General features: G+C 47.0%; 1 protein-coding gene across 2 annotated transcripts in view; it reads right to left on the reverse strand.

Annotated features, from left to right (window-relative positions):
- The window catches only part of BTBD11 (BTB domain containing 11), a 163,436-nt gene that overhangs the window by 114,879 nt on the left and 25,099 nt on the right, over positions 1-23,458 (reverse strand). The gene's annotated exons all lie outside the window — the stretch shown is intronic.

A 23,458-nucleotide genomic window follows, 5' to 3' on the forward strand; every position in this document is an offset into this window, starting at 1 on the left:
TTTATCCCAGCCATCAGCAAGCAAGCCCATCTTCCCTTGGGAAAGCTCTGGCTCCTTGATTGCACAGGGCACAGTGGTTAATGCATGAGGCCGTGCTATAGGGAGCGTGCACCTCGAAGAGGAACCCCAGAAGCCATACCCTGGTACCCCATTGCTGTGTTGGAAGCACTGGCAATAATACATACGTGTGTTTATTTTATACAGCTGTAGATGCCTCCCTCATCACCACCACCGACTGCTCCTGTGCCTGAATTTCCTGGCCTAAGCTACAGAAACCAGCACCGAGACAGCTGTTGGAAGCCTAGGAGGAACCAAATATTCAGCAGGTTTTAAGGAACAGCCACCCTGTTTGAGTTATTAAATTACCAGGGTGCTTTTCCAGAGACAAATTTTGCCAGTCTTGCTCTTTGCTTCTACACTGCTCCAATCAATTGAGAAATCAACAGAGACACCTCCTGGATCAAGGAATTACTTAGGCAAATGGGAACCAGAGAAAGGACCTGAAATTCAACCTGAATTGCTCCTCTGATACTGTGATGCGGGGCTTGCCTGTAGCTTGGAAGGCTGAATTTTTTCATCCCTTCTCAGCAGCAAAGCAGAAGCAGCAAAATAAAGAGTATCAAAAACAGGTACTAAATGTCACCACAGAAAGATGGCGTTATGTGTAGATAAGCAAAAAGAAAATACCAGTGACAACAGGTGTGCCAGGCGGGGAGGGGACCACTTCGTTATCACTGCGGAGAAAAGCAATTAAAACCATCCCGTGTCCCAAACACTTTCAAAGAACTGATTTTTTTTGTTGTTTGGGTTTTGTTTTTTTTTTTTTTTAAGGGTGGCAGGTCGCCCTCCATCAGCACGTGCCCGCGGGATCTCCACCAGCACACACAGCACCCGAGCTGCATTCCCCTATCACCTTGAGAAGAGGCGCAGCGCGCAGATTTTTCCCTAGATAATCTGTGGCTTCTTGGGGAAGCCCATGTATTATTCACTAAAGTTTCTAACACCCGTTAAATTATTGCTAAAGGTCAACATTTAGTATTTCCCGTGAGGACGGATTTGTTTTGCTGCCCTTTAGAATAAATGTTTGTAGTAATGTCCCTCTGAGCACTGGCTTCCCCCCCCTCAAAGACAAACAAAGAGCTGGCTGGGCTGAGGACCAGCCCTTTCCATTATTTTCCACTACCAGCTCTACTTGAGCTATTTTAACTCAACCCACAGGATTTACTGTTACAAAGCAAGTCTACGACATGACATAGCGATAGTGAGACCAAACAGGGCACTCTTGGTTTAGTTTTCATCATGAGGGAAGGGGACACCTTTTAAATGTCAAGGAAAGTTTGGGGAACACCAGCTTTCTCGGTCTGAACCACCAGATGGAGAACCCCAAATTTTCCTATCTGTCGTCACAGCCTCCAAGCCAGCATCACCACTGATTTTACGGGCGATGATGAGAAGCACCTTGGGGTTGGACTGTCCTGGGGGATACTTCACCGCACCTCTTCCAGAAGCACCAAGGGAGACCTGGTGGGGATGGGGGCAGCACTGGCAGGGCACATCAAAGCCCTCCTTGTCACTGCTCCTCCAGCCCATTGCCTCCTGCTGAATGCAAAGGCAGCAAGCAGTCAGCAGGGAGTGAGCTGAAATTTCTTCTTTTTCATTACTTTTTTCCAAGGTTTTTCCCAAAGCTGCGGTTATGTATGCAATTAACACAAGGAGGAAGCAGCTTACAGCCTGCACTGTTATTTTTGAGCACGGAGAGCTTCTATTTCCACTGATTAACCCCTCCCTCAGCCCTCTGAGAAATCCTGCCCAGCCCCAACACGGGTACCATTTGGATAGGCACAGCCAAGCGTGGTCCATCCCGGGCAGCTCCTGGAGGCACTGGACCCCTGCGGTGGGCTCTGCCCCGAGCCTCATCCAACACACAGCCTCCAAAGCTGCAAGAAATGTAGGTGCTGAGCACTCAGCCCTCACACACTGCCCAAAGGGATGGAGAGCTGCCTGCTCTCGGGGCACCCGTGGCTGCAGGAGAAACACCTAAGGCTGGGTGGTTCTGTACGTGTGCTCCTCCACCTCTTTATTCACTCCTCATACCGCCAAGCTGAAGACTTTTCAGCTACGTGGTTCTTCTCAGGATCTCTCCTCTTCTTTTTTTTTCCATTTTTACTCTGTGGAGAGCATGGAAATTTAGCATCCTTGCCCTAAGCGCTCCTTCCCAAGGAGCGGCAGAAGAAATACCTGTATTTCCCCGGGGAAGAAATTAAGCCAGCCTCTCCCCGCCAGCATCCTTCAAGGTGATGCTGACAATGATGTCGAAGCTATCGCAGCCGTGCTAACAGCATATATCGGCGTGGGTACCCAGCTGGAAACCTTCAGAGGCATCAATCCCCACCTCCCCAGCTCTGGCACTACAATTTCTGTCTGGCCCACCTCCAGCATCCACGCTGCCCACCTGAGATATGAATATTTGCCATCGCCGCCCCGTCACCTACACTTGCGCCTGCAGAAGTAGTTCACCGGGAGTCAGTGGGATCTATGCAGCAAATTTTCAGTATCTATTCCTCCGTGTTGGTAATGTCTATAAATTACTTGGAGAAACCAGCTGTAAAATTGCTAAATTGCTGATGACATGAAACTGAAGGGAGTAGTAAATACAAAGAAACCACAAGAGAGATCCAGAGGGATTCAGATTGCTTATGTAACTAGGCCAGTACACTGAAAATTAAATTTACTGTGGAGCAAACGCAAACTATTGCTCAGTTATTGGAAAACTGCAGAATCAAAAAACCTGCGCCTCTCAACCAAAGCACAAGAGAAAAGGACCATGGAATAGCAGCAGACACCTCTCAAAAACTCTCTGGACGGGAGAAAATTACTGCAAGGGGCTCTGCAGAGGCAGGGAATGGCAGGGCCCTGGCAGGGGACCGTGCAATTTGCCCATCGGGCTCCACTCCATCTCCACCATCGCCACGTAAACCTGCATCAAGGCCATTTTCTTGAGTTAAACTCCAGCAGCTATTGGGAATAAGGGACAACAGGGCCATGTTACGCAGCATGCTGCAGCCAGTAAGCTGGAAACAAACAAAAAAAACACCTGGAATCATCAAACTGGGGGTCACCAGCTCACGTGGAGGCTCTCGGTAGCCACCCATGGCAATGCCAGTCAAGGACCAGTTTGCAGGGGTGGTGGTTTAAAATTTAGTTTTGTCTCTATTCGGGTAGATGGACCAGGAATAGGCAGTGGCAACAAGAACCAGTCTGCCCCCAGATCTCAAATAAGGCCGCAGTTTGGAGGGTAGCGTGCATATCCTAAAAGCCATGATAAAAAAGAAACAGCAGAAGTGCTTTAAAAACCAGAGAATATAGGGCAGGAGCCAGAGCAGACTGCACACACGGGGAATGCTACAAGAGGCTGCAAAAAGACAAGGCCTCCTTGCAGCAAGGGCTGATCTGATGGGGACGGCCACCACAGCAGGGTAGAGGGAAGGAGGATGCTGGTGTGGGGATAAGCCAGCTGCCAAACATGGTCTCCTCTGGGCATGACATTTTCCACGGCTCCCACAATATCTCACCTGGGCCTTACAATGTAATTCCCCTTACGATCACTCTCAGGAAAAGCTGAACTATCTTGGCTGGAACTCCCTCCCGCTCCAAAATTAAAACAAACCAACGCATGGTTTTCTGCTGACCTCCTTGGGAAATTTCAGCGCGGTGATTTACAGTTTGGCAGCGCTTACGAACAGCTGATTAAGTCCCGAAGTGCAGGAAAGTCAGTCAAGCGACTGGATTTACGGAGGCTGCTACCTGCGCTGCATACCGCACAGACGCCTCAGAACAACAGAGGCAGAGCCAGGATCCCCACTGCAAAACAGCCAAGGACTGCATCAGATACAGAGAAACACAGGCTCCACTTTGCCGGGTCAGTAAGGTTGATATCCTGCCTCGGGCAGCAGGACCTGACGCTCCAGAAAGTGCAGACCCCAAGCAACCCTGCAAGGAGCTGGGTTCCCCCGCCTGCAAATCCCACTGGCCGCCGTGGGCCCGTGGCAGCTGTGCAATGCGGCAAACCATCCCTCCTGATCTCCAGAGGAGCGCTTCTATCCCGAAGCATGAAATTTGTTTAGCTCTATTTTCATATGCATAACCGAGTATCTGACATAAAATTACATAATCCCTAAAAAAAAATATATAATAATTCGTTTTGATACTTGACTCAACGGCATCTAGCAAGTATGAGGGGAGAGAGGAAACGTAAGGAAAAGATTAATTTTTAAGTGGAAAGCACAGAATGGCCTCAAAAAGTAAAACCATTATGATAAAGGACAACATTGAAAAGGTAATTAAAAAAGTTATTAGGCATAATTTCACGAGAAAAGAAAATGAAAAATAATCAGCATTGATAAGGCAAATCTCCTGTTCTTAGATGTCCTTTCACACATGAAATTTCATTGTCTATAAATCTGTATTACGTTCGGCAATACAGGATGGAAAGCTCAAGGCTTTTTTTCTTCCCCATTTTCTTTGCAGCAGACGTAATAGGATTATAGCTGGCTGTGTTAGCTTCATCACTGTCTCCCTATCTGAAGAGCAGCTTCCCAAATGTCCTCCCCCTTCCCTCCAGCCCCTGTAGCAGCCACCTCTCCTGGGGCAGCCTCCCGAGTCCTCTCCAGTCCCTTCTGTACCCAGTGGCCAAGCTCAGCCCAGCCTGACGGACACAACAAGGTTTCCAAAATGTCCAATCTCTCTGCCATGAATGAAAATTGACAACAAGACAGAGTTGGAAGGGGCCAGCAGGCTCACTTCACTGCCTCTTGCAGCGAGGGGCTGGAAGGAGCCAGGGACATGGGGACAACTGGGGAGCATGAGGAGCTTGGCCAGGGATTTGGGATTCCTGCGGCTGGGTGACAGAGGCGTACACAAATCCATCCTGCTTTTAACAGCTAATCACAAATAACTCCCTTCACATCTGAGGCTCCACTGTTTTTTCTCCCTCTGCCCAGTTTTAACTCCTGACTCCACAGTGCATGAGAGCCTCTGCTCCAGGACCCTGCTGAATCACATTTCTGAATACGGAAGCCTCCCAAAACACTTTTTGCCTTGCAGTGCCTATTGCAGGGCTTCTACCAGCAGCACCAAGTGGAGATAAACAACCCAGCATGCAAATAAAGCAACCGATGTGTTTCCCCCCCCCCTCCTGATGAGATTTCAAAACTGGCATCGCTTCATGAATAAAGAAAAGGTTGTTTTGTTTTTGTTTCTAAGATAATAAAGTTTTGCGTTATTTCTAGTGCCAATGAAAATAGATACAGAAGAAAAGAAATGAGAGCAGGGTGGATGCTAAAATTGAAATTTTCCTGAGCTCCGCTGCCTCTAGGCTACGACTGCATCTTCCTCTGCGTTCACAAAGGGAATGACTGAGCCTTCCTGGGCGTCCATGCACGTAACTTTAATTCATCCTGAAGTCAGTGGGGCAAAGGCACACGCTTAAGCATTCTGCTAAATTCAAACAGCTCGGACCCTCAAGGACTGTCGGCCCAGGGCCCACTGGTGTGGGGCATCAAAATCAAATGGCAATCGTAGGACCACGACATCTCTCCTGTAGACACAGCAGCTGACTGGGACTTAAAGGATCTGCAGAGGAACGAACAAAGATGGTAGGAGAGGGTTAACAGCTGTAGATAGGCTTGAAATGTGGCAACCAGAATAACCGAGCTTGGATGAGAAATGCTAAAGATTACGGGCCAGGCCTCCTACCACGGTGTTTGCACTGCACGCAATGCATGTCATTGAGTCTCAGCTCATTGTAGCCTACAACAAAATGGATAGAAGGCCATAAAGGTGGTAATTACCACAGGTAAGAAGAGTTGTGTGGCTGTGAATGTAGCAGGGCAATACTGATAAATGCACTAATCCCTATGGTTTCTGACACAGGGCTCTCTGCTCATGTTTGCTGGGGCTGGGTGGCTACCAGCCCTCAGGCAAGTGGCTGGTCTGTCCCCAAGAGCAGCACCCAGCTCCTGGTGAAGCCTGTGCCTGCCTGGTTGAGTCCAAGACAGCGTTGCAGGCGTCTGTTTTCCCAAAGAAGAGAAAAGAGCCCTGTGGGAAGAGCTGGTGGCCAGGTTTCTGAGGGAGCAGCATTCATTTCTATAAGCAGGCTGCGCTTCCGAAAAAATAACACAAAAAAATCTGTGTGTTTGTGCTGAGCGTGGCTCCCACCTCTGCTCTCAAGGACATAAAGACCTCTTCAGCTGTTTAAGATGATGGCATGTCTGGGGGAGCCACGCGCACAGAAGAAAAAAATAAATGGTATAAATGGAACCATTAATTTTTCTCCATCTCTAGCATTTTCCTCACCACTGACCAAATCGACGTCCCAGTAACTCTTTACTTACACTCACAGCCCCCAAGGATTTGTTCCAGGAATAACTTCATCCCCTTGCAAACAAGCCCTGCTCCTCCACTGACCCTCAGGTCAGCCCAGCTCAAGGGTCTGCAGCGACACAGCTCCCGAGCTGGAGCGAACACCTCGCGTTATGGGCTGAGATGCCACTGGAAACGTTTCCCTCCATGCTCTGGGTTGGCTTTACCATTTAAAAAATCACTTTGGTATGATCTAAACTTGCAGAAGCTGAAGAGCTACGTTTCTGGAGGAAAGAAAAAAAAATGCTGTGGCCATGAGTCAGGAAAGCACGTCCTGAGCTCCTGCCGAAACCACCGCGGCCCCAGCACACGCCTCAGAGAGCATCTGCCAAGCGCCTCCTCAGCAGCAGGACCTGGGCTGAAAATTGTTTCCAGCAGCTCACGGTGTCTTCCCGCAGCACCCACTCCTCTATTTTCAGCCCCAGCAGGCACAAGGGGGCTCAGTGAAGCCCTGGGTGTCATCAGGGTAGGCTTCTGCCTTTGGGCTTGGCCCAAGCCACCCATGGGGACGTGCACCCACCAAGCCCAGCAGGGCGCAGCCACCAGCAAAAGCCTGCGGCGCATACAGCATGGGTCCCGCTGCCCTTCCTAAAACAGTTTTCATCTTCTTCTTGTTAATTCCACCTTTTTTTTTTTTCCCTGCTGCAGCCTAAATTCCTCACTATTTATGTCCCAGCTGACTGCAGAGAATTGATCCCTGCCCGCTTTGAAACTGCTCCGCATGTATTTATAGATATTGTGCCTCTCGGTCTCCTTTCCGCACGGGGCTCATCCTTAGCCTCTTCTATTACAAGCCTTCTGCTTCCAAACCTCATTTTCTGTTGTCATTGATCCCCTCTGACCATATTCTAATACATCAATTTAGATTAAGAGAGATACCCTGAAGTAAATACAGTAGATGAAGCAGTAATGGCAGCAGAGTACAGTAAGTTACCCCGCTTTGCACCTGAAGTTTTGCACCTGAATTGCTCCTGACTTGTCCCTGGGACACTAGCTCCATACTTTACATGTGGCATATTTAAATTTTCCTTCCTGCCCGAATCTCACTGCACGTGTCCTTGCTCGCTTTTTCCTTCAGTTTTGAGCCATTTGTCCAATACCTCCGTATCAGACTTCATTTTAAACAAAACCAACGAGCACATTTTAAATTTATAAAATATCTCGTAGCATGCAGGCCCCTTCCAGGGCTGCCCACGTGACTCAGGAGTAACTCAAGACTTTGCATAGACACAAGCCCACCCTATTTAACTAAGTTTCTCCTCTGGTTTGAGTCCAAGAACCCTCTCACCCTCACTGAGCTCAGTGGGGACAGGCCAGCAAGCCAACACACCACCCAGCAGCAACAGAAGGAAAAACAGTATGTTTTGGGGGGGAATCCATCCCTTTGCTCTTTGTCTATAGTACAGGGTCCTGACCCACACCTTTGAGAGGAAACGAAATGCTTCCATCTTCATCGCCTACTTCCAGCAAAAGGTGCATCCATTCAAAAGCAGGACCGCAGGTCCCCATGCTAGCACTAATAAGAGAAGAATGTCAGAATGGGATGGGGAGGAGAGCCTTCAGACAGACAGAAAGGCCAGAAGTCGTACCTTTCCCTGGAACATGAGGCAAAGGGAAATCTCCATGCCTAATAAGAAGCACCAGTGCACCTCCAAAACGGCAACACAGACCATGGATAGTACCTACTTCCAAAAGCAGAAAGCATCACGCTGAGGACCACGTTGTCGTCCAGTAAATCAATGGATGCTGCATGGAAGCATCACACAGACCTGCTACTGCAGCGAGGTTCTGAAGGACCTTGGTACAACCCAAAACCTGGAGGCACCAGGCCTAGGGACCCCATCCATGTCAGTGGGAGGTAGGACCTCTTTGTCCACCCATCTTAGATCCTGCTGATGGATAATGCACAGTCTGAGCCAGAGAGCTGCATTTATGTGCCCACCCCAACCTAACGTCACCGTATCTACCTTCAGTCAATCAATCCCAAGAAGTGGTGCTTCTGCTTTCTGTTCTCCAACTCATTCAATCTCCCCCTTAAATGAACACTGTGGTTGAACTACAATTTTCTACGGAACTCTTATTGCCTGAAATGCACTTGTTCCACAATTTTGTGTATTTTTAGTGATCGTGACAGGTAGGAAATGCCCATCTCCCTCGGCAGACTTGTCTTTTGTCATCTGTACTGCCAACGGTCTTGTTTGTTTTAGGTAAGGACAAGCCCCGGGTAAAAGCACTTAATTACAGTGCTGTATGGTATCCCGGCATCTTGTGCGATTCCTGTATTTGCAGACTCCTCCAGTTCATACAGCAGGTTGCTAATCTTCAGATAATAAATGTATTTTATGTCTTTGATTACTAGGTACCGCTGCTTCTTACTTTGTAAGGAATTGGGAGAAAAAGGTAGTCCATGACAAACGTACCCATACACACTAAGAATATCAAGCTGTGTTGTGACACTTCCAATAGAAAGTACCTGAATCCTTCTGTCAGTTCTCTCTGTAAGCATGAATTTGTTGCTAGTGTATGTGAGGGTTGATAGGGAATCACGTCCTTGGGCTCAGGGTGAAAGAAAGCTTCTGCACAGGTCTAGTCCTGGACCCACTGCAACCAGCCAGGTCTTGATGGGCTCTTCAGGCTAAGACCAACCTAAACCCACCTGGAAGTCACAGCTCGAGTAGAAGAGCACTGTCATTTCCTTTAATATATTTTCTCTATGATTGGGAAGACCCACTTGGATAAACTAGGTGACATTACAGTACGTTTCATCATTTAATTCTTGGGCAAAGCTTATGCTTTCTGGGCAACCACAGCAAAAGCATCAGGATGCTAAAGCTAATTATTTAAATAAAAAGAATGTTTGAACTGCATTTACAGCAAATTGTAAAGTTCATATTTAACATGTTATCTAACACCTTTCCAAACACGCTGTACTCGCCTGTCTAGACAGAGTTCCTGTGACACAAATAAGCAGTACATGGGGTAAGGTGAGCAGATCAGCCAACCACAAATATTTAAAATTCATCTGTCAGCTGCCCTCTTCCCCCCTGATGTGAGACTGGCTTAAAAAGCCCAATGTATATATTTTCAAATCATAATTCTTTTTATTTGTTGGCAGGCTGCTGAGCCTCTGGAGTATACACGCTTCTTATTTTCAAGCTTTTTTGGGCAGCCACAGCATGTAGAAACTGACATGTATGTGGTGGGGGTGGATTTGGAGGGAAGGAGGAAAATGAAACGAACACACCAGTTCCTCTGAAACCCTCCTACAGTAGATGGGGCCTTAAAGGGAGTAAGGAAACAGTCCCTGAAACACTAGCAATAAAACCACAGAAGCTGGCAATCTTGTCGCTATTCGAGATGCACGAAAGCATCAGTACCCAGACGTCAATAAACTGGAGGTCTACCAAAAATCAAAGTGCTCCTTTGGAAACTTAGATCCGGGCTTCCTTCAGGGGCACTTCTAGACTTGTCACCTGCTTTATATCCAAACCCAACATGAAGCTCACCTCCAATCATCACCACCACATAACACAAAGAAAGAAGAAAAAAAAACAACACTGCACGTTACATACCAGCTTTCAATGCTGCTTCCCTCTGTCAAAATGAAAGCAGGTTTAAAATCCACAGTCAAAGACGGACTTTGTGGTCAGGTTTTAAATCACACTGGTTCTGTCCCCAACACTGCCTGAGCTGACTTGAACCAGAACAATGTTAAACTCTTCCATTCGTCTTGCTCTTGCTTCTTACTCTGGACTTCTAAACCCTCCCTCGAGAGGCCAGGAATAACTGGTTAATCAAAAACACCCCATGGTTTGGGACAGAACAAAGCCAACAGCAATTTTTTTGTAAGTCTAGCACTCCTATTTTGCAAGCCACAACAACCCCGCTTCAGTTACATGACAGTATCACCCTGCTCTGGGCAGACAGATGAAGAATCCATATTTTCCTGTTCACGTTAAAGTTATCAGCTGATATTCTAGAAATATAAAAGCATTTAAATCCTTCCTACACAATTCTTTTAAAAGAACACTACATTAAAAGTCATACTACTAACCAAACAGTTCTGTGGACCCAACTAACCAATGCCTTCCATTGAAAAATGATGCTTTTTAAGTTTTTGAAGAAAAGTATTCAACTATCAGCTCCTTGGCTTACCCCGCTTTTTGAGAAAAGCTGTTTTGAGTAATCAGATTAATAAAATTGCAACCATTTAACTTAAATTTTCATGAGAAAATGATTTGCCTACTTCCATTGTTGAAGACTGATGGAAGATACAAAACAATCTCTCTTCGAGCAGCTGAATATGCAGAAGTTGATTATATATCTAGTTATGTTTATGCAAAACTTAATATGAACGTATCTTTGCCTTAAAGGCAATAATCTATTCCCCACACACATACTTCATTACGTTTCTGAAAGCCTCCCATACAGAATATCTGACTTGCAATAATTAATTTTTATAGTAGTCTTCTGGATAATTCTCAGGCCATTTTTAACCAGAGGATGTTGTCATTACGTACCATTTACTAACACATACAATTGCTGTGAAGACAAATAACGTTCAGCTTTCCAAATGGCTACTACACGCTTTGTAAACCGTTACATGGGCTAATCCCTTGCCCACCCCTCTAAGCAATGTATTTCAATAACTTCCATGACCTTCACCCAGAAGAAGACAAACAATTCCTGCAGGAAGAAAACCAGGAAATTTTATACAGGATTCTCCTTACTTCAAGAGTCTCCAGCTCCATGAAAAGCTTATTATTTAAGATAATATGATTTCTCCTTTGATGAAGGACCTTTCTGAAAACACTGTAAGAATATCCTGAAGGGCCGTTTTAGAGGAAGAACAACAAACAGAGTATCCAAGGTCAGTAGCTTCGTGCACAAACTCACATTGATTTTATTAGGTTACAACCCAAGGAAATTCCTGCGTTGGCGAAGAACCCAACAAGACACAAGTGCTGCTAACAGCCAGATGTGCAATAGCTAATTTGTGGAAAAGAACAGATCCTCCAGAAGTAGCAGCATGTTAAAAGAAAGTATTGGAAATCTGTTCACACAGGAAAATAAAATAAAATAAAAAAACAACAAGAACTGACAGCTGTAAACCCCAATCAGACTTTTACAAGGATGGTTTTATTTTCTTCAGAATGTGAACAAACCATGTAATAAGATAATATTGAACGAACACAAACTACATTTTGTAATAATCAGCTTTTGTTACCTTTAAAAAAATAAATAAATAAAAATAAAGATACTTAAACCAGAATTCCCCATGAACTACACATGGCCTAGCACAAACTTTCAAGATGACTCATTTTTCTGGCTTTCTGACAAATCCTCATATTCTTTCTTCCTCGTCAGGCCATGGTTTTCTGTCTACCTGCTTACTTGAGACAGACTTTACAGAGCTAACGTGTGAGCAGCAGCAAACATCCTTCCATGTGGATTTGTACGGGACGTTCTTGACCTAAATGAGCAAGAATACGTTCACTCCTGAACGTGAACTCATAATCCCTTCTTTCATTTTTTTCCTTCCTTTATCTTGCCTTCTCATCCCTCTTCCCTGTGCTCCAAACTTCTCCTCTGAGCTGGTCTCACCATACCACCAGCCACTTGCAACTTTGCCTTGGCATCTTGAAAGTCAACATCCAAGCAAGGCAGTGGCGAGCAATCACCCTGAGAAAGTAAACCTGAAGTTTTCTGCCCTCCAAGTGAAAAAGGGGAAAATGGAGATGAGCCCAGCAGGCAGCCACACAAGGTATTGGTTTCAAGCACTGCCCAACTGCAGGTTTCCCACGCCAATACCCAAGACTGCTTAGTGCCCGGGCGCTGCATCTGTACAGCACATTATAACAAGAGCTCCCTACTTCAAAAGGTTGTTTTGCAGCTGGGAGTAACGCCTTCGATGATGAAACGCACCAAGTGCTTCATAAAGGTCAGCACTGCTGTGCCCACAGTGAAATGAGCTATTTGCATGGCCGGCCTCCAAAGCACTGTCAACACGGAGCTGTCTGGCTTCCTGGGGTTTTGCATGTGCGACAGATGATTTAGAAAGCGCATGTTAAACAGCATCGGCATTACCTTTTCCTGGGCTCCACGAGGGAGATGGAGTATCTGTTCACCTAGGGAGTACCTCTACCTCTGAACGCGCTCCCGGTGCCAGCAGAATGAGCGGTGACTGATGTCGAAAGAGCTCTGCCGAGGGATCTCACCTGAGGAGCTTTGTCCCATGGGACATAATTTAAAACAAATTAGCCACCCCTGGAAACCAGCTCCAGTCACAGATGCCTCTCACTTCACTGAAAACCCTACCTGCCTTCAAAAGCAGGAATTCCAGCTGAAAGGGGGCACCTGCTTTTGAGCTGTGCTCACAGATGTGTCTGCAACGCTGGTAGCAGGTGTGGAAACTGGGGCACACACATATTTTGAGGTGGCACAGGTTATTCTGTACACAGTACAAACATTTTTTGGGACAGCAGCCAGGGGTGTCTCAAGCCACCCTCCCTGCCCCGCACACCGAGCAAATCCCAGCTGCCACACCACCACTGTTCACATGTTCCTCTCCCAAAGCGCTTCCCAAATCTCTCCCACTAATCCCGCCAGCACTTTTGAGAAGCAGACACCTGTGTTACCCCAAAATTACTGACTGGGAAGCCAAGGGAGGGAGCTGGAGGCTTGAATATTCAAGGGGAACTGGAGGCATGAAGTAAATTCCCAGGTCCCTGCACCCAGACACCCGGGGGCTTCTGGAGGGCAGCCAGGCAGCCGGAGCCAGCCGCAGGCACCTCGGTTAAATCAAGCATCCATGCAGTCCTCGGTGTCCGATTCCCACTGGGCTTTTGGTATTCCCTTGGGCTCCTTGGAAAATCACGAGGAGATTCTGAATGAGAAGCCCCAGACCTCAGCTTGCTGCTCAAGCACACAGCCGTCCTCCCTCTGCACTGTCACGCTGCAGGAGTAACCAGAAAGCTGGCCTCCGTGGGACGAGCACAAGGCAGAGATCAAACAGCCAAGTGAGCAGACACCTTTATGAACTCATACCCGTAAATATAGGTTGCGCATCTCCAGGATTTTAACAAAAGCAAGAATACAAAAGCAATTCCCATAGCCTGAAAAATTCACTTATGCTGGCCAAAACAAGGGAATTATTAATTTATTTGCTGAACAGAAACAGGTTCTTATCCGTGTTATTTGCGTTTAACACCCTCGGCTGGTCAGCCCTTGAGCAAAGTGACCTAAATTTGCAGGTAGATTTGCCTCGAGCCAGGTGTTGGACTAGATGCTCTCCGGCAGTAGGCTCCAACTTCAGCTCTTCTACAACTGCACGCTGCAGCACCGCCGTGCTTTTGGCACAGGAGATTCACAAGGTGAGGAGCAAAATGCTACATGTTGTGCATCAGTAAATAGCCTGCTTCTCTTTTCACCCTCCTTTCTGAAAGGTCTTGGGGAGCAAGGTGTCCCCATGGAGCTGCTGCTGAACCGCTCACTCCTTCAGGGGACCGCATCTGAAGGTAATCCAGTTAATCTGATGGCTGTCGTAATTAAATCACTATTTGGTGAGTAGCTAGTAAAGCGATGTATGTAACATGCAAACAAAAGCATGTGTGCACACAAACCGGGGGAGCTGGAGTCATTTCAGAAAATGTGGATCCACAAATGTGCAGCGTACAGCCAGCAGGATGGAGAAAGGAGCCAGCGCAGAGGGAAAAGAAGGAGGCAAAAACGGAGAGAACGAAGCAAGCTGCAGAGAACAGAGAGGATTTTGCTTGGTCACAAAGCAGAACAAGCCAGATTGCAGCTGGTGCAGACTGGTCAGACTCGTCTCCACCTGGGGAGCTGGCCCTGCTGGGGCGAAACACCGACACTGGCGATGTGGTGCCAGGAGCCAACGCGGCTGGAGCAGCTGGTGCTCTGCCAGGACACGGACACAGATGCTGACAGTGCTATTTGTGGAGGATCCGGCACCATTTTTTCCCCCCGTTATTGTTTAAAGTGCTTCTACAAATATTTAAACTCCTGCAGCCCTCAGAAGTCCTGGTGATGAGCGTGATACAGAGGTTTTTACAGCAAAGGAAGGAAAAACAAATGAGATCAGTGATCTTCTTCGCTCCAACCTTTCCCTCACGCCATGCTCAGCACGGCCAGCATATACAAATTCAGCACACGTGAGGCTGGGAGACCTTCTGCAACAAGTTTTCTCTACTCCTGCCCTAGACGAGTATTTCCAAGCAGCCTCTGAGCCCGGTGACACACGGAGCTCTTATTTTCTCCTGCAGCCAATAGCGCTGGGGAAGCCACCCCTCAAAACACTGTACTTAAGCACAGATGATGTGGAGCAACTACTAACCTGCACAGCGTTATAATGGGAGAACTACTCGAGCCTTTCGGTACAGTTTCATAAAGGACCCAGCTCTTCCTGCCTTCACACACTAATTGCACTGAAATCGCACCCGGTGAGCCCATGCATTTTTGATCAGGTCCGGGCCTTCCGAACACACGGCTGTTGCACATGGTGGTATCAGCCAGAACCATCAATTATTAACGTCGCCAACTAAACTTCTGCTGAGTAATTTCAGGTTGGCGGCACGTTACTTGGCTGAGGCGAAGCTGGCTTCGCGTGTCCCTCCCTTTATCATTAATATTCCTCCTGGCTTGCTTACAGCACCAAAGCGCCAGCAAGGGTCACGGCTCAGTTTGAGACGGTGCCCCTAGGGAGGACGTGGTGCCTCAAACGCCACTGTTGTTTTTTTTTCCTTAGCAAATGCCTCCTCTTGGGTCATGTCTAATCTCATCGCTAATTATCGCTTTTTGTTAAGGCCAAGGAACGTATCTGGTAGTCATCTTTATTACACAAAGATTAATAAAGAGGCAAGAACCTGTGTCATTAAACAAAGCGAGGCTGCGACAGGCCTGCTTTGCTGCAGGTCCTTCTCACCATGCGAGCAGCACCCTGCAAGAGCGATTATAAACCAGGCACACGTAATGGGATGCATGCCAGGCAGCCCTGTGTGGGTAGGAGGGGTGTTACCCGCAAGTTATTGCGCAGGCGATGAGGAGCAGAGTCATCGAGCTCCAATTTTCAGCTTTCCCACACTTTTCATTAGGGGACAGCGGGGTTTTAAGCGGTCAACCCGTTGGCTAAATTCTTCCCCAGGTGCATCAGGGTTTGTTCCAGGCCAGCCCGCAACTGAATGCATTCTGAGATTTTGGGAATAAATGTATTGCAGAGGCACAAAATGTTTCTCCCCAGCATTAATGTTATTAATGCTCATTTTATTAGCAATCCCCAAGATGAAATTCTCCCCATGGAAGGTGCGAACCATAAATCTTTAGCTGTCAGCCTGCACGGCAGCTGGTGGAGCTGAGCATGGCAGGCATCTGTTTACCAGGGATGTTTCCTGACGGCCAGACAGCATTACAGCGAGGCTCTCGCACCTAGCTGGTGAGAGAAATGGAGATTTTGAACCAAGGAACAAAGCAGGGGTTGTATGCAGACCAACGTTTGCTAATGTTTATAGAGCAAAGCTGTACATACCTGCTCATCGTGGCTGTGCCTCCCCCCTAAACGCACACTTTAGGACAAAATCAGTCAGTGTTAGCAGGCATGGCTGAGCACGGTACAGAAGCAGCACCTGATGAACTGTTCGGTGAACCAAACTCAGTGAAATTTGCACAGAAATCACCTTCCTTGACCAAAATCCCCCCCATCACAAGGTCTACATGTGATTTGTGTCCAAACTCAACCAAAGTGGTGATAGGAACCACCTTAGCTTGGCTGACACCAGTCCCCTAGCCTGGACAGCCCTCAGCCAGCCTGGGTATATTTTAATGCCAATTTACCTAAACCAGCCTGAAGTCCTGCTATGGGTTAAGAGGGACAGAATTTGGGGAAGGCCCGGCTCCTGTCCTGCACCCAGGTGATCCCACTGACCTGTGCAGAATCCCCTCTGATGAGCACAGGTTGGGCAACTCGCACCATGAGCTAGTGCCAGGTTTTGCACAAAGATGCAACACGTTCATGGGCTCCCAGCCAAAACAAAATCAGCATTTCAGGGAGAGGAAAGCCAGGTGACAGCGGAGAGCACAGGGGAGGCCAGGACTGCCTGGGGACACAGCAATGGGAAGGTGTCTAACTGGAAGCATGAGGCAGAGGGAAGGAGGGCTCAGTGGGGAGCCAGCACGGCAGAAAACACGCGGCCAAGAGAAAGTGGTAACTGAAGGCCCACGCCGTACAGATTTGGCTCCTGACCCTGAAACGCGGCACATTTCCAAGTCGCTCCTGGAGCAGCGGATGGAAGAAGGGAGGGAAAAGGGTCTGAGGCAATCACAGGGAAGGAGAAGTGAGAAAAGTGAGCTGAGGAGATGCAAGTACAACCGGCTTCATTTTCAAACACAATCATGCAATCACAGAGTCTCCCCCCTCGGGAATTTGGTGAAAAGCCACCCCGAGTCTGCTCGCGTGGTTTATGAGGTCACCAGAATCCCCAGCACAATTACATCCTTCTGGCGAAGCTACTCATTATTTTAACACACCACATCTTCTTTTCTTTTGGCTCACGAGTCCCACTCCTTTAAAAGGCCCAGAACCGTGCTGGCACTTTTGAGGACCAAAGGGAGGAAGAAAGGATGAAAGAAAAGGAGAGAAGGAAGCTCATCCACCTAATGGGCTTGTCGCCAGAACATATGTTGCAACACAGGACCCAGCTTTTGCCCTGATACATGACTATTCTTACTCTGATTTCTTTGGAGTACCGTGATGTAAAAGTGCAGATGATTTACCTTGCAGTGTTAAACTGTATATGGAGGCTCTCCTCTTTCCACTGTTGAAGGGGAAGACCTGCTGCTTCTGCAGACAAAGGCCTTTTTTCCACTGGTTCTGAACTAAAGGCGCTGAACAGGTATGGCATTGGGTACCCCCGGCAGCAGCAAGAAAGACCTTCATGGTCATATATGAGAGCCTCAGTCAGGATCGCAATAAAAGCCTTCAAGACAGAAAAAAAAAAAGCAGTAGAGGCAAGAAGGAACATGTGGTTCAAAGCATCACCACTGCTTTAAAGAGAAGGGTTAAATTTGAGCACATTATGAGCTCACCCTGCAAAAACCTTATCCTGAGGTTTTTACTCAAGCAAATGCCTATGGATTTCATCTAAGTGCAAGCTTCATGACCTGGCCAAAAGACAGCTTATGAAGAGATTACAAGGTTTGATTCGAAAGCGTATCAGCAGCAGCATGGGTTGAGCTAACTTAATTTAGGAAAACAGAAGCAAGTCTGCCTCCACAAGACTGAAAGACTAGAAAGGCTGAAATGCAAAACCTACATAGGAAAATGTACTGCAACTGGAAAAGACAGGAAGAAAATGGAGAAATCATTTACGGTTCCTTCGGATATGTGCAATTATTTTCCACTATTGCCAAAGGGCTGTGAAACCACCGGAGGGGGAAGCCAGCCAGATAAGCGTGGCAAAACCATGCTTTGAATGAAGGGCATGCATGTGTGCCACACAAGCTGCAGGAGAACGACACGTCTCCTAAGCTGTTGCTTCAGTCTCAGATAGCTATTTACCACTGCTAAACCCAGTACAATACCTGGCTTCCCCCAAAAGAGGATGGGGGTGGAGGGGCTGGGAGGTGGATTTCTTTATTACGGCTAAGGGGAAAAAGGAAAGCTAGATTGGCAGCGACAACAAAACGCTGCACAAAAATAGACAAATCCCTACTTTTAAAAAAAATAAAATTGGTGTGCTTTGCTCATGGCCACAGAAAGCCCTGCACTCAGCATATTTATGCTCTGCGTGTTAGTTTTCCACATTACGATGAGTGCCAGCGCCTTCCAGGGCTCTGAAAACCTAAACTCTCACTGGAACCCAACTTCTGCTGATCTACGTTTCCATCATCTAACCTCTGTGACCCTGCCCTGGTATCAGTGACTGAACCACTCTGAAACAGGATTATATCATTTCTAGCACGAGCAATGTGTATAAACATTGGACTTGATTTCCAGAGCAGTGCAGCCAAAACCACTTAGCCCTGCTTTCAAACAGCAACAACTGGAAATAGAATGTGTTATTTTGTTTTGTTTTAATAATGCTTTTAAGTTCACGTCACAATTTATTAAATTTACCTCTACACATATACAAATGTTTATTTCCTGCATCTCTACACGAGAACATCAGGGATGCTTATGTCTACCTGTACTTGCATTTTTAGAATGCTTGCAGTACCCTGGTCATCTCATACAACAGCCGATTTGTACCAAATAACAAAAAAATAAAAATAAAAAATAGATTAAAAAAAAAAAAACAGCCTTATCTTTCACTAAAAAAAAAAAAAAAAAAAAACATGTTTGTAATTAGATTTCAACCATAATGTCTTGTTGAATATAAACCTGAATAAAATGTATATTTTGGAAGTCAAGTATCATCTAGCTCCTGCAGTAGTTCATGATCTCATGGCTGCCCCTAGTTCTACAAGGAGGAAGAGTCTGCCAACAGGCACAGCATGCTCTGGAGAGACAAGAGCTCTGGAGTTCATCTGACTCATTGCCTGGCTCCTGCCAAGCCACGTCCTCTCCGCATGCCCACAAACAACACTCCAGGAGCCCCGAGAAGCTGCCTGCAGAGCGGCATGTGCTGCTGGTTCTTCGTACCTGGGCCCTTTTCTCCTAACCTCTGGTTGACTTTTCCAACAAGACGTGGCTGTGCTCATCTCCAGAGCCATCACATTTCACCTCAGGATGGAGACAGCAGTTGGTTGCGCAGCTTCTGCTCTTGCACTATTTTGGTAACCTTGTTGGGACGCTTATCTACCAAGCGGAGAGGGCACTATATATGGGAGCATCTACCAATGCATTCAAGTCTTCCAGCCCATAGCAAGCAATCTGATCCCCACCCCACGGCACCAGAAGACAGTAAAAGCAACTCCTGTTACAACAGCTGACAGACTAAAGCAGAAGTAACAGCACACCAGGCAATGGGATCCCCAGCAGGTGCTCTCCCCTGCCAGCTGCTGCACGAGGGGCTGGAATGTTTCCCCTGCCCTGATGCACTGCCGGTGAGAAAATACCTCCTGTCACCCTAAAGAATGAAGCACACAGCACAGCTTTGGATGTCAAGCTAAAATATTTTGTTTCAGAATGGACATTAGGTCCCATCCTGCTCCTCACGCAAGCAACCCTGTGCAATCCCAAGGCACACGGTGCAAGGCAGGTCCAAAAAAGTCAATAAGAGCTTCTTCAGGGACATAGCCAGGAGCTGGCCTGGACCATAAGCAACCAGGAATGCTGTCCTGGAATAGGATGACCACTCGCTGGTCAGCGTGCTTGATCCTGGATAGTCACAAAACTCAATATACACAGGCAGCCTTCTGCAAGTAGGTGAAATGTGCTCAGCATATTTATTTTGACAAGTGCAGTTTGGTGTCAGTTACTGATAACAGGCAGGTAAATGTAATATATATAGCTTGTTAGGTAAAAATCCTTCAGATCCCCTCTTAGTAAGTTTTTCCTGCAAAGTAGATGGAGACTAATTTTCACTTCATGTGGGAATTATAAAGGCGTGCAGATTAACACTGTTACTCTTATTTTCTTGGAAAACCTGCCATTTCTCCTAAGCTGAATTAAACCCTAGGCTCTGGGTTTTAGAAGATGGTGCTGCTCAGCACTGTGAAAACAGTAAGACCGTGTGCGTATGGCTGTGCAGCATCCACTGCCCTGCTGGAGCTAAGTAAATTATAACCTTCACTTCTTCCAGAGGAACAGTCCCAGCTGCAGAGAAATGATTCTTTCAAAATGCCAATATAAAATGATACAGTCAAGCCTGCCTGATCTCATTCCCCGAAAAGAGATTTTCTCTCGGGATGCAATCTGGTTCGAGTGGAGGGAGTTATCTGTGCACTGCATCAGAGCAAGGGAGGATACGGCTGTTAGCAGCGGTCCGAACCTCTCGCGGAGAGCATGCCTCAATATATGTAGAAACACACACGCGGTAATTGAAAATGAACAGAGTCACCCCAAGTGCTGTTCTGTGACCCTGAAGGGCTCCCTGAATGATGTGCTCACTCACCACATTTCAGCTGGTGCCGCTGCAGCGAGCTCCAAGGGCAGGACCTAAGCTCAGGGCTGGGGGAGCACCCCAACACAAGCAACATGAAGTGTTATTGCCAGTATATAGTATTTGAGCCCTGAGGAGCTCAAGGCAGTTGCTGCATCACCACAATGTCCTGCGAGATGTGGTCCCCAAGCCAGGTCTGTGTGGCTCAGGCCACAGAAGGGGGTCTCACCTCCTCGCCACTCATGTACGCACATGCATTAGATGGCTTTTTGAGTCAAGAGCCTCCTTCCAGTTTGCTCTCACAAAAGCACGAGGATAATTGCAAAACAACAAAGCAACAGCCTCACAGCCTTTTACTAACACCTCCACTGACATAAAACATTTTGCAATATCACAGGGGAGAGGGAAAAGCCCACACGATCAGCCAGAGCTCCAAGGGACCAGGCTGCATGAGTGAAGCTAGCACAAACCCACCTGTTCAGCGAGCGTAAGAAGATAAATGCTGCCAAATCAGAAGCCTGCAGACTCTGTTAAAGTATGTTTTGCTTGAACTACCCTGCTGGAAATGGCTAACTGGGCTAACTCGTCTCCAAGAACTCATTCATTACTTAACCTTCACCAGCTGTGAGCTCGCAGAGGTGGGGACGTGACCTTTACAGGATGCAAGCACAGAGGAACGAGTGAAGTGGTACAAAAAATTTGTAGGTACAAATTACCAGCAAAGGCACCTGAAATTTAAGGTAGTGTGAGAAGAGAATAGCGAATGGTTGCTCCCAGCCTGGACACAACCTTCAAATGCCACATCTTCTGGTCTTAACCCTTGTCTTAATGCTGCTGATGAGCAGAGAGGTCCTTTTAGTTTTTTTTTTTGCCCTGTGACTATAGCAGGGAAACAGAGGTGAAGCCTCCCTTGTCAGGCCATTCGTGCAGTGCAGGCAGCAAGAATTACCCCATGCCAGCAGTGCTAATGGGCTGAGAGCAGGCTGTTAGGGCTGGGAGCCACCCAAGCACCAAAGCAATGGATCAGCAGGCTGCTCCCACAGGCGAGAAAGGAGAAATCCTGCACCATTTCCCCTCGCGCTTTCCCAGAGCCTCTGAAAAATGCTATTAAACGAAGAAAAATACCATTGCCAAAGTGATTTCAGCTTTAAGCTGCTTGCATGACAGACAAAGGTACAATGCGTTTAAGTGTGACTCCCAGCCACAGCTAGTTCCCACCGGCACATCCCAACACCGAGGAAGAAAGAAATTCGGGGCCTTTCTCGTTCCCCCCAGTACAAACCAGCTTATGTTACCCCAGCTCGCAGGAACGCTAGGCAGGCCCACTTAAAAATGCATTATTTGCTCTTGGACATACTCTCTTGTAGTCCTGGAAGGCAAGGAACATTTGCTTTCTGCAACACATCAAGCTGAATACTCACATGTGATTAGCTCGTTACGCGAGGTATCCTCAGGCTTTCTCTACTCCTCTGCATTTTAATAATCTCTTTTTAATTTCTGGCTGGTAGTACTTCCACCCCAAGTGTATTAGTATTTCCACACACCTATGCTAATTCCAACACCACAAGCAGATGCTACCCTTTCAGTCTCCCCGCTGCAGCGATGTGACCAGCATGCCCGATTTGCCAGCTCCAGGTCACCGGGAGCTGCACGACGTCCCCCTGCTTCACCCAGGCCACTTGCTAATGCACAGCAAACTTGACAGAGACACCATCGATATTCTTTCACACCAGCCACGTATCAAGGCATTTTTCAGAGCTTCAACACCGAGCTGCTCAAAGCACGTAACCAATCCATTAGTGCCATATGAAAACTGATTTTTTTAATCTTATTTTTCTGCAGAATGGAAATATCATAATGCCAAGCTTGAAATAAAATCATGATTTGTAGTCTAATTTTTTAAGTATGGGAGCATTTTCCAGATTTTGCTTTAAGCCTCTGTTGGTGTCTGCAATTCCTTAAAGCATTCTTATACATCACCATATGAAAATAAACTGCATTTATCCCCCGCAGAGTCAATCTGTGCACCAATAATAAACACCCTAAGCCTGCCTCTTTTAATATGTGAAACGCTGACCTCAGATGTGTATGTAAGGTTGCCACTGACTTTAATGAAGACAGAAAAGCATATTTAAGGGCAAAATTTGGAATACAGTCTGGTTTTCCTCAATATTTCATATAACCACTCCATCGGATTCCTCGGGGCCTTTTTACCCAGGCCTCTGTAATGAGCTTTTGTGAGCTACACCTCAAGTAAGCCCCTTTTCCCCTTGACTTCAAATTTCAGAAACCTTAATTTAACCGAGAATATAAACAGAAACTCCAGAGACCATTTTTAATACCGTGTACTCTTTTGATGCTGCTTCGTAACACGCTACCCCTTGACAGATTTGGCTCGTATGTTTGCTGTAGCAAGCTGCAAACAGCCCCAGCTGGGCACTCAGCTCCCACAGGGCAGTCGCATAGGAAAAGGCCCTGGGCACGTGCCAAAATCCAGGGTAAAGGACAAATTTAGGGCAGCAGCACGTGAAGAAGACTTAAAAACCTTCAGCTCAGGTGGAGAACAGGGCAGGTACCCACGCCACCAGCCCAGCTCACCGGATGGGGCTCACCCACTGGGTGAGCATCGCTCGAGGATCTTGCCACCAGCCGGCAGGCGATGACGGGTGTGATTCTTAAGATATGGAAATTACCTCATAGGTGCTGGATTTCGAAAAAAAAAAATAGTAATAAAGCAAGCAAACTAAAACATTCAGCCTTATTAAGTGATGTCACTTTCCAAACGAAGCTTCTCCAAAAGCAGCACTGCTAGATTTACATTTTTTCATAAACCAAATCCACATTAAACCTTACTGAGTCTAATTCCACCACTGTGCTGAATGATCCATTTACAAATTAAGACCAGGCATGAACCACGGGTAATTAATACGATCCAGAGCTTCCTCTCGAAGGCGTTACAGCTTGGGCTCAGCCTGGGGATGGTC

The sequence above is a fragment of the Aythya fuligula genome, chromosome 1 (genome assembly GCF_009819795.1).
Source record: "Aythya fuligula isolate bAytFul2 chromosome 1, bAytFul2.pri, whole genome shotgun sequence".
Classification (NCBI taxonomy): Eukaryota; Metazoa; Chordata; class Aves; order Anseriformes; family Anatidae; genus Aythya; species Aythya fuligula.